Below are 9,653 nucleotides of genomic sequence, written 5' to 3'. Positions count from 1 at the left end.
AGGCTGGAGAGGGGCAGAAGCAAGGTATACTCTCTTAGACCAGATGTTGTGTGCAGCAACAGCAGCCCTGGAAGCCACAGAAGCACTGAGAGGGGAATTACCCACAGTTATCACTACTCCAATACCTATCCTTGGAATGGCTGTCAGACCGCCAGCTACCACCCGGGGGGAGAGCCCAAAACACTGCGGTCCAAAGGTGGATTTATTACATTTTGAGCCAAGTCCAATGAGTAACCCCACAGGGATGCCCTGCATTAGTAGAAAAGTCACTAAAAGTACAATTAATGTTTATCCTGATTAAACAAGCTGCAGTGAACCTTCACCCATCAAAGAAGCACCTCCTTTCTCACCTGAAATGGAGACCTCAGCTGATGTTGAAGTCTGGTTTACAGATGGGTCTGCTCGAGGTTGTGCCTGGAGAGCAGCTGCCTTGAGGATTCGAGATGGCAAGCAAATAGTATCACACGGCCTCGTAAAAAGCGTGCAGTATGCCAAGCTCCAAGCAGTGCTCGGTGTGGCTGTGTGGGAATTAATAGAGGGTCCATGTCCTAGAACGCCCATCTATATTCATAGCGACTCCTGGATGGTAGTAGAAGGATGTACTAAATGGCTACCCCTATGGAATAAAGAGGACTTTAAAAGATGAGGACAAGACATTTGGAGCCACGAAGAGTAGAAAGCCTTATGGGAGTTAGCCCAAGATAAACTTCCTCTACACATCTGGCATGTGAGTGCAGCACATGGAAATAAGGCCCAGGGGCAAAGCGGAACAGACAAGTTGATCAGCTAACAGGAGAGGAGAGCGCTGAAACCTTGTATGTTGAAGACAAAGATAAAGTGGCTAATCCATCATTGCCCAATTCCTCCTCCCACGGTACACCTGGGGAACGAGCCGCAGAATGGCTACATCGACAACATGGACACCTCGGGCGTGATGGAACCGCCCGCCTGGCCACATCTTGGGGCATTCAAGTAACTAAGAAAAAGCACAAGAAATAGTTGACGCATGCATCACTTGCCATGAGGTTAAAATGTGATTAAAACCCTGCCCGACTGTCCCGTTGTCATTACGTGAAGGAAAGGTAGCGTGGCAGGTATGGTAATGTGATTTCATAGGCCCCCTCCCTTGGACTTCCCAAAAGCAACAGTATGTGTTTGTGGCTGTGGAAGTTACTACAAAAATAACATTCGCCTGTGCCTCAGTGAAAGCTACAGCCCAGAACACTTGTGCAGCACTGGAAACTTTGCCAGCTGTGTATCCACCACCTATAGAACCACAGAGCGATAATGGCCCTCACTTTGGCAACCATCTTGTGTATGACTGGACCACAAAACATAGCATGTTATGGACGTATCACAGCCCACACCATCCTCAGTCTACCGGATTGGCAAAATGAGCCAATGGCATCCTCAAATGCAATTTGCGGGTAGCCGCTGGCCTGGCTCTTAAAGACTCTCAAGAACTGGCAGAGACTGCATGCACACAGGACATGGTCATCATGGGCAACTTCAATTACCCAGGCATCTCTTGGGAGGAACACTCAGTTAAGTCAGATTGGTTGCTTCCTGACCTGTATCAAAGAGCTCTACCTGACTCAGGAAGTGCATGGACCAACCAGAGGTAACTCTCTCCTAGACTTGGTCTTTGCCAAAGGAGATGATTTGGTGAGTGACTTGGACAGTGAACATGCTGGTTTCATGGTTGCTGTCACCCATGCTACCCTCAATATTCATCACAAAGCAGGCAATTCAGCTTGGCAGGGTTGAAGTTTTGGACTTCAGAAAAGTGAATTTCAATAGGCTCAAGATAGTAGGGGAAGCACTGCAGGACCAAGGACTGAAGGTGAAAGGAGTGCATGAAGATTGGTCATTCCTCAAGGACATGATCCTCGAAGCACAAAAAAAGTCCATGCCCATGGAGAGGAAAGGTAGCAGAAGGGCTGGTAAGCCCTCTTGGCTTAATAGGGATATCATGGTCCTCTTGAAAAAGAAGAAAGAGGCATACAGATAATGGAAGCTTGGGTCAGTCCCCAAGGAGGACTATATAGCAATGGCGTACACTTGTAAGGAGCAGATTAGAAGGCTAAGGTGAATTTAAACTAGCAATGGAAATCAAGGACAAGGTATGTAGGGAACAGGAGGAAAACAAATGGAAGCATGGGGCCATTGTTTAACAACTCAGGACAGCTGGTTACCGACACTCAGGAGAAAACTGAACTCCTGAATGACTATTTTGCTTCGGTATTTCACTGGACTAAGGGGAGAATCATACTAGATAAGGTTCGGAATAGGCATGGTGAGAATGGCCACCTTCCTACTGTTGATGTTGAACTAGTGCATGTTCAGTTAGAAAATTTAGACATTTATAAGTCAGCAGGATCAGATGAACTTCATCCAAGGGTGCTGAAGGAGGTGGCCAAAGTCATCATGGGTCCTCTGGCAAAACTCTTCCAAACCTTGTGGCACTTGGGGGAGATTCCTGAAGACTGAAAGAGGGCCAATGTTGTGCCAGTTTTCAAAAAGGGGAGGAGAGAGGACCCATGCAACTATAGGCCAATTAGCCTAACTTCTATCCCAGGGAAAATCCTGGAAAAAATCATCAAGGAGTCTGTGTGTGATAGCTTTGCAGAAGGTAGGATTCCAAATGACAGCCAGCATGGCTTCACTGTAGGCAGGTTTTGCCTTACCAACCTCATCTCCTTCTATGACCAGGTCACTCACCACCTAAACAAGAGAGAGCAGGTTGACATTGTATACCTAGACTTCCAAAAGGCCTTTGATCTGGTATCCCATGATTTTCTCATGGGAAAATTGGAGGATTGTGGGATTAAATGCTTGATAGTTAGGTGGGTGGGAAGCTTGTTGTGGGGTAGGACCCAGAGACTTCTAATGAATGGATGTGTCTTCCAGGTGAGAAGTGGCCAGTGGTGTTCCTCAGGGGTCTGTGTTTGGTCTAGTACTTTTCAAAATATTTACCAATGATTCGGATGTAGAGGGGAAGAGATCACTGGCCAAGTTCATGGATGACACCAAGTTATGGGGGAGTGTGGTCATGCATGAAGATAGGCTGCACATATAGGCAGACCTAGACAGGCTGGCAAGTTGGGCAGATCAGAACCAGATGAAGTTCAATATTGAGAATTGTAAAGTGTTTCATTTGGGGATGAGCAGTCCCCAACATACTTACAGGCTCAGTGGCACCAAACTGACTAGCACCATGACTGAAAGGGACCTAGGGGTAATTATAGACCATAGTATGAACATAAGCCATTAGTGTGATGCTGTAGCCAGAAGGGCAAACAATGATCTGGCATGCATCAACCCATGCATCTCAAGCAAAACCAAGGCTGCCACTTTACTCGGCATTGGTGAGACCGCAGCTGGAGTACTGCATCCAGTTTTGGGAGCCACACTTCAACAAGGACATGGAAAAGCTTGAGAGAGTCCAGAGAAGAGCCACCCATATAATCAGAGACTTGAAAGGTGAGCTATATGAGGGAAGGCTGAGGGACTTAGGTCTCTTCAGTCTAAAAAAGGGAAGGCAGAGAGGGGACTTGGTAGCAGCTTACTACTATATCAGGGAAGTACATCAAAGGCCCCACAAACAATTATTTGCCAGGGCACTCTTGGGTAAAACCAGGAGTAATGACCACAAACTCTTGGAAGACCATTTCAGGCTTTAACACTAGGAAAAAAAAATCTTCACAGTTAGAGTGTCAGAGATGGTGCAATCACCTACCCCAGAAATCTTCAAGAGGAGACTGGACAGTCACCTCACTGGGGTCACCTGACCACAGTTGTCTTTCCTGTGTAGTGCAGAGGGGCTGGACCCAATGATCTTGCGACGTCCCTTCCAGCCCCTTACAATCAATGGATCTGTATTGTTTCTCCTTTCTGTATATTATTTTTTTATAGTCTGTTACAGATAGCACAGTCATTTCTAGTCATGTATTCTTTCAACGCATCTATTAAATCATCTTTAGCTTTAGAGAAGACCACATCAAACCATAGTTTGTGCCAATTCCCTACAAAACCACTCATTTTCTGAGGGAATTTCCCAACTCTTGGGCAACTGCTTCATATAGAGTAATTACTTCTTGGGGTTCTTGTACTTTGAGAATATTTCATAGATTTCATAGACATTAGGGCTGGAAGGGACCTCGGAAGTTCATCGAGTCCAGCCCACTGCCCCAAGGGCAGGAAGTCAGCTGGGGTCATAGGATCCCAGTAAGAAAAACATCCAGATTTCTCTTGAAGGTGTTCAAAGTAGGTGCTTGAACTACCTCCTGTGGCAGGCTATTCCAGAGCTCGGGGGCTTAGACAGTGAAGAAGTTCTTCCTTATGTCCAGCCTGAAACGGTCTTGCAGGAGTTTATAAACATTCAACCTTGTAATCCCTTGGGGTGCTCTGGTGAACAATTGTTCCCCCAGGTCCTGGTGAACACCCCTTATAAACGTACAGGTGGCTATCAGGTTGCCCCTGAGCCTGCACTTTTCCAGGCTCGAGAGTCCAATGGCTTTCAGCCTCTCATCATAAGGTCTGTTTTCCTGACCTCAGATCATGTGTGTGGCTCTCCTCTGAACTCTTTCAAGCTTCTCCATATCCTTTTTGAATTGTGGAGCCCAAAACTGGATGCAAGCCGGCATTTTTCTTGCTTTACCAGCTGCAGCATCACATTTCAGGCTCATGTTCATCTTGTGGTCAATCATGACCCCCAAGTTGCTCTCGTCTCATAAGGTCTGTTTTCCTGACCTCAGATCATGTGTGTGGCTCTCCTCTGAACTCTTTCAAGCTTCTCCATATCCTTTTTGAATTGTGGAGCCCAAAACTGGATGCAAGCCGGCATTTTTCTTGCTTTACCAGCTGCAGCATCACATTTCAGGCTCATGTTCATCTTGTGGTCAATCATGACCCCCAAGTTGCTCTCGTCTGTAGTGGTAACCAGCGTAGCACTGCCGAGCCTATAGACATGCTGCAGGTTTTTCCTCTCAAGGTGGAGAACCTTGCATTTTTCAGTGTTAAACAACATTAGGTGCTCATCTGCCCATTTGCTGAGCCTGTCAAGATCAGCCTGGATTACCCCCCTGTCCTCAGGTGTGGATACTTTACCCCAAAGTTTGGTATTATTGGCAAACTTGGCCAGTCCACTTCTGACTCCAATGTCCACATCATTAATGAAGAGGTTGAACAAAATAGAAAAGAGCCTTGAGGGAGCCCACTGGTCACAGTGCACCATGACAATTTTCTTCCATCAACCACCACCCTCTGGGTCCGACCATGGAGCCAGTTCCCCAGCCAGTGGATCATGGTGGACCGGAGGCCACAGTTGTCCAGTTTTGCCAAAAGGTGATCATGGGTTACCAGATTGAGGGCTTTTAAAAAGTCAAGATATATGACATCAATCTCTTCCCCCTTGTCCAGGTGATAGGACACCTGGTCATAAAAGGAAATGAGATTTGTCAAGTATGATGTACCTACAACAAACCCGTGCTGGTTATCCCTCAGGGTGTTGCCATCAGACAGTCCATTAAAAATGGCCTTCTTGATGATTTTTTCTAAGACCTTACCCAGGATAGAGGTCAGGCTGATGGGCCTGTATTTTGCCGGATCCTCTTTCCTCCCTTTCTTGAAGATAGGCACCACAGTGACCTTCTTCCAATCTTCAGGCACTTCACCAGAGCACCAGGAGCTCTCCAAGATCCATGCCAGGGGCTGAGCTATGATGCTAGCCAGCTCCTTGAGTACTCTGGAGTGTAAATTGTCAGGGCCAGCTGACTTGAAGGTGTCCAGGCTCTCAAGCTGTTCCTCCACAAGGTCAGCATTGATGGAGGGAAAGAAACCACTCTCAGCGTCCCTTTCCCATAATTGGCAGGGGCATCCCATGGGACTTATGAAAGACTGATGCAAAGTACCCATTTAGCAAGTTGGCAGACAAGGTTCTTTGGGTGAATCTGATATATTTTATTAAACCAACTTATATACTTGGAAAACAATTATTAAGCAAGCTTTTGGGTTCAAAAACCCTTTGTCAGGCTAAGGAAGTTTCAGCAGTTGGTGTGTGCTCTTCCTGGATGGAATGAAAAGTAAAGAAGCCAGAGGCTGGTCTGGTGTGCATACAAAATAGGCAGTCAGTGAAAATGTAGATTAAGGAGTCAATGGGTGAGAGATGGGGGTGGGGAGATATATATATAGAGAGAGAGGGGAGAGAAGGGGAATTTAGCAAGTTGGTTTTTTCCTGGGCATCAGTCGTCAGTTGTCCCATCTGGTTTAGCAGGGGTCCAATGTTGCCCTTGCTTTTCCTCTGACTCCCCACATATTTAAAAAAGGAGGTTTTATTGTCTCCTGAGCTTGTCAAAGTCAGCCCTCCTGAAGTCGAGGATCGCTGTACTGTTGACTGACTTGACAGCTTTTTGGTGGATGGTGAAGGTGATCAGCTCATGGTCACTGACACCCAGCTTCCCTTTGATTGTTAGGTCACTGATTAGGTCATCCCAAGTTGCCAGTACCAGGTTGAGCAGCACTTTACCTCTCATTGGCCTGTAGACTTCTTGCATCAGATAGAGCTCATCCACGCATGTGAGGAAGCTTTGTGACCTTTTGGATTTGGCTGAGCGCTCTTCCCACAAGATGTCCGGGTACTTGAAACCCCCCATGACAACCATGGACCAGGAGCGTGCAGCCTCCACCAACTCCCTGGAGAACTTCTGGTCTATCTCTTGATTCTGGGAGGGAGGTCTGTAGTAGTCTACCACCATTGTATCTCCTGTGCCGTGTTCCCCACAGATTTTAACGCAGAGGGTCTCTAGGCATCCACCCTGGGTGCCGATGTCAGCTTGTAGGGATGTGTAGTTCTCCTTGACAAAGAAAGCTACACCTCTACCCCTTTTGTCCACTCAATCCCTCCTGTACAGGGTATAGCCATCTATACCTGTGGTCCAGTCATGGGTGGAGTCCCACCAGGTCTCCGTTATCCCTATGACATCATAATTATTTGTGTTAAGCAGGAGGACAAGTTCCTCCTGTTTATTCCCCAAGCTCCCACAAGCAACACAGGCATTACTGTAGCTACCACCCCCACTCTCCCTAAGACAAAATGCAAAGTGTTTGTCATGGGCGAGTCCATCCTGAGGGGGACAGAGGGACAATCTGCTGCCCCGACCCCTTCACCCAGGAAGTCTGCTGCTTCCCAGAAGCCTATATCCAAGACATTGCAGAGAATATCCCTAAACTCCCCCAGCCCATTGACCATTACCCTATGCTCCTTATCCATATGAGCACCAATGACAAGGCTCGGAGATCTCCCAGCCAGGTCATGAGGTGCTACAGGGATTTGGGAGCAGGGCTTAAGGGGTTGGGAGTGCAGGTGGTGTTTTCCTCAATCCTTCCAGTTTTGGGCTATGGGCTAAGGAGGGAGAGGAGGATCCAGGTAGAGAACCAAAAGGCTGCGGTGCTGGTGTCATTGGGAAGACTTATTTTACTAGGCAGATAATGAAAGAAGTCTGCAAAGTCCTGCAAATCCAGCAGAACTTTCATTGCCCGTACCACCCACAGGCCTCGGGCATTTTAAAAAATAAACTTGCCAAAATTTGTACTAAGACTCACTTGAAATGTCCCGATGCACTTCCCATAGCCCTTATGAGTATGAGATTTACTGTCAACCGAAAGACTGAACTTAGCCCACATGAAATCCTGATGGGAAGACCCATGAGGCTCCCCACCTCACAACCTGTTGCCTCCCACTTTTGCAATATATATCTACTTGGTGATACTATTCTAGACTACTGTACAGCACTAATGAAGTGTGTTAAGGCTTTTCATTCACAGGTACAAGCAACACTTCCCAAGGAACCAGATGAGCCATGCCATTCCATCCTGCAGGTGACTAGGTTCATGTAAAAGTCCATCAACGGAAGTCATTGCTGGAACCCCGCTGGAAAGGCCCATTTGGAACAACAGGAAAAGTAGGTAAAAATGCAGAATTTACTGCATGGAGGTCTTGTACAAAGCGATTGGTATTCTTTCCAGGTTCTTTACAGGAATAATAAGTGTATTACAAGGGCTCTTCAACTTTAGGTAATGGCTTAGCTGGGTTTCAAAAGGGCTGTTATAACAGGGAGGGACAGCCTTTATGATTTCCTTTTGTAACACAGAAAGATTAGGGGACTCAGGCTCAGGAGGTGAGCAAGCAAGGGTAGCAAGTACAGCCATTTCATTAACACAGGGAACATCCAAATAAACACCATTAGGAGAACAATAAATAGTACAGCTGAGTTTACAAAGCAAATCTCTGCCTAACAAATTAACAGGAGAACAAGGACTGAGGAGAAAAGCCTGTTGATCAGAAACAGGGCTGAGAGAAACATGTAAGGGATGGGAAACAGGATGAGGAACTCCTACAGAGTTTACAACAGCAGAGGAGAGGGGGGCTGTAGAAAATTCTTCAGCTCGGAGAGTAGAGCGACTTGCGCTGGTATCTACTAAACATTTTGTAGGAGTACCGCTTATTAAACAGGAAATGAAGGGATCCTCTTGATTAAGTGAGAGAAGCGGGGCTGTGATGATGTTATCATTCTTCAGGCTGTTCTACAGGAGGCTTCTTGGTTCCGGACAGAAAATTGAGTGAGAGGAGGTGGTGGCTAGTTAAATGCCATCCCCGGCTGCCCAGGCCGGTGAGGACATTGAGCCTTCCAGCGTCCTGGCTGGCCACAATAATAACAACTGTCATTATTTCGGGACTCAAATTCTCCTCGTCCCATTCCACAACTACGTCCCTTGCCTCTGAATTGTCCTCGATAGAAACCTCGACTTCTACCTCTGCCTAAAGTTTGTATTTGTAAAGACAGTAGCTTAGTTTCGTTGGATTCCTTTTTCTTTCCTTGGCAGGCTGTACAGTGATTAGCAATGGTGACTAATTCTGTAAGCGTCTTAGTTTGCCAACCTACAGCAATTGTACGCAGCTGTTCCTGGACTTTAGAAAGAAGTTCTTGGACAAAAGCGGCGGCAACTGCTTCTGGGGCAGTTTCAGCTGCATCTTCAATGCTAGAATGTCTTACAAATATGAGTTTCAAGTGATCTATGTAGTCTGCTGGGGATTCTCCTTTATTTTGCTTAGAGTTATTTATTTTGGCCCAGTCAGTTTTCCTGGGGCAGATTTTAAGCACAGCCTCAAGAAGGCGTTCTTGGGCACCTACTAAATGACCTCCCATTCCGGGGTCTTGAGGAAGCCAATTAGCCTGTGCAATGAGGCAGTATTGGACCTTAGAGGGCAGAACATTTCTCATTAATTAGTTTAAATCTGCCCATGTTGGCTCATAACAATTGATTACAGTTTCCAATTCATCTCTAAACTTCTGGGGTCCTTCCCTGATATTGGGGAATTGCTTAACAGGGTTTAGGAGATCTCCTGGGACTGCTATGGGGGTGGCACACTAAAAAAATCAATTATGTCTTCTACAGATTCATTCTCAGTCCATTGTGTATAAAGTTGTATTGGTGCTGATAATGTTGTTGATGGGGAATCCCCTATTGGTGCATTTTTCTGGTTTAATTCTTTTATCTGAGATTTTAGTTTTTCTTGGGAGTCCTTAAGGCTCTGAACTTGAGATTCTTGATGTCTTTTGGAAGCTTCTGTATACTAATCAAAAAAATGTGTC

The sequence above is a fragment of the Alligator sinensis genome, unplaced genomic scaffold (assembly GCF_000455745.1).
Source record: "Alligator sinensis unplaced genomic scaffold, ASM45574v1 scaffold1259_1, whole genome shotgun sequence".
Classification (NCBI taxonomy): Eukaryota; Metazoa; Chordata; order Crocodylia; family Alligatoridae; genus Alligator; species Alligator sinensis.
The sequence above is the reverse complement of the archived record's forward strand: the minus strand, read 5'-3'. Positions refer to the sequence as shown.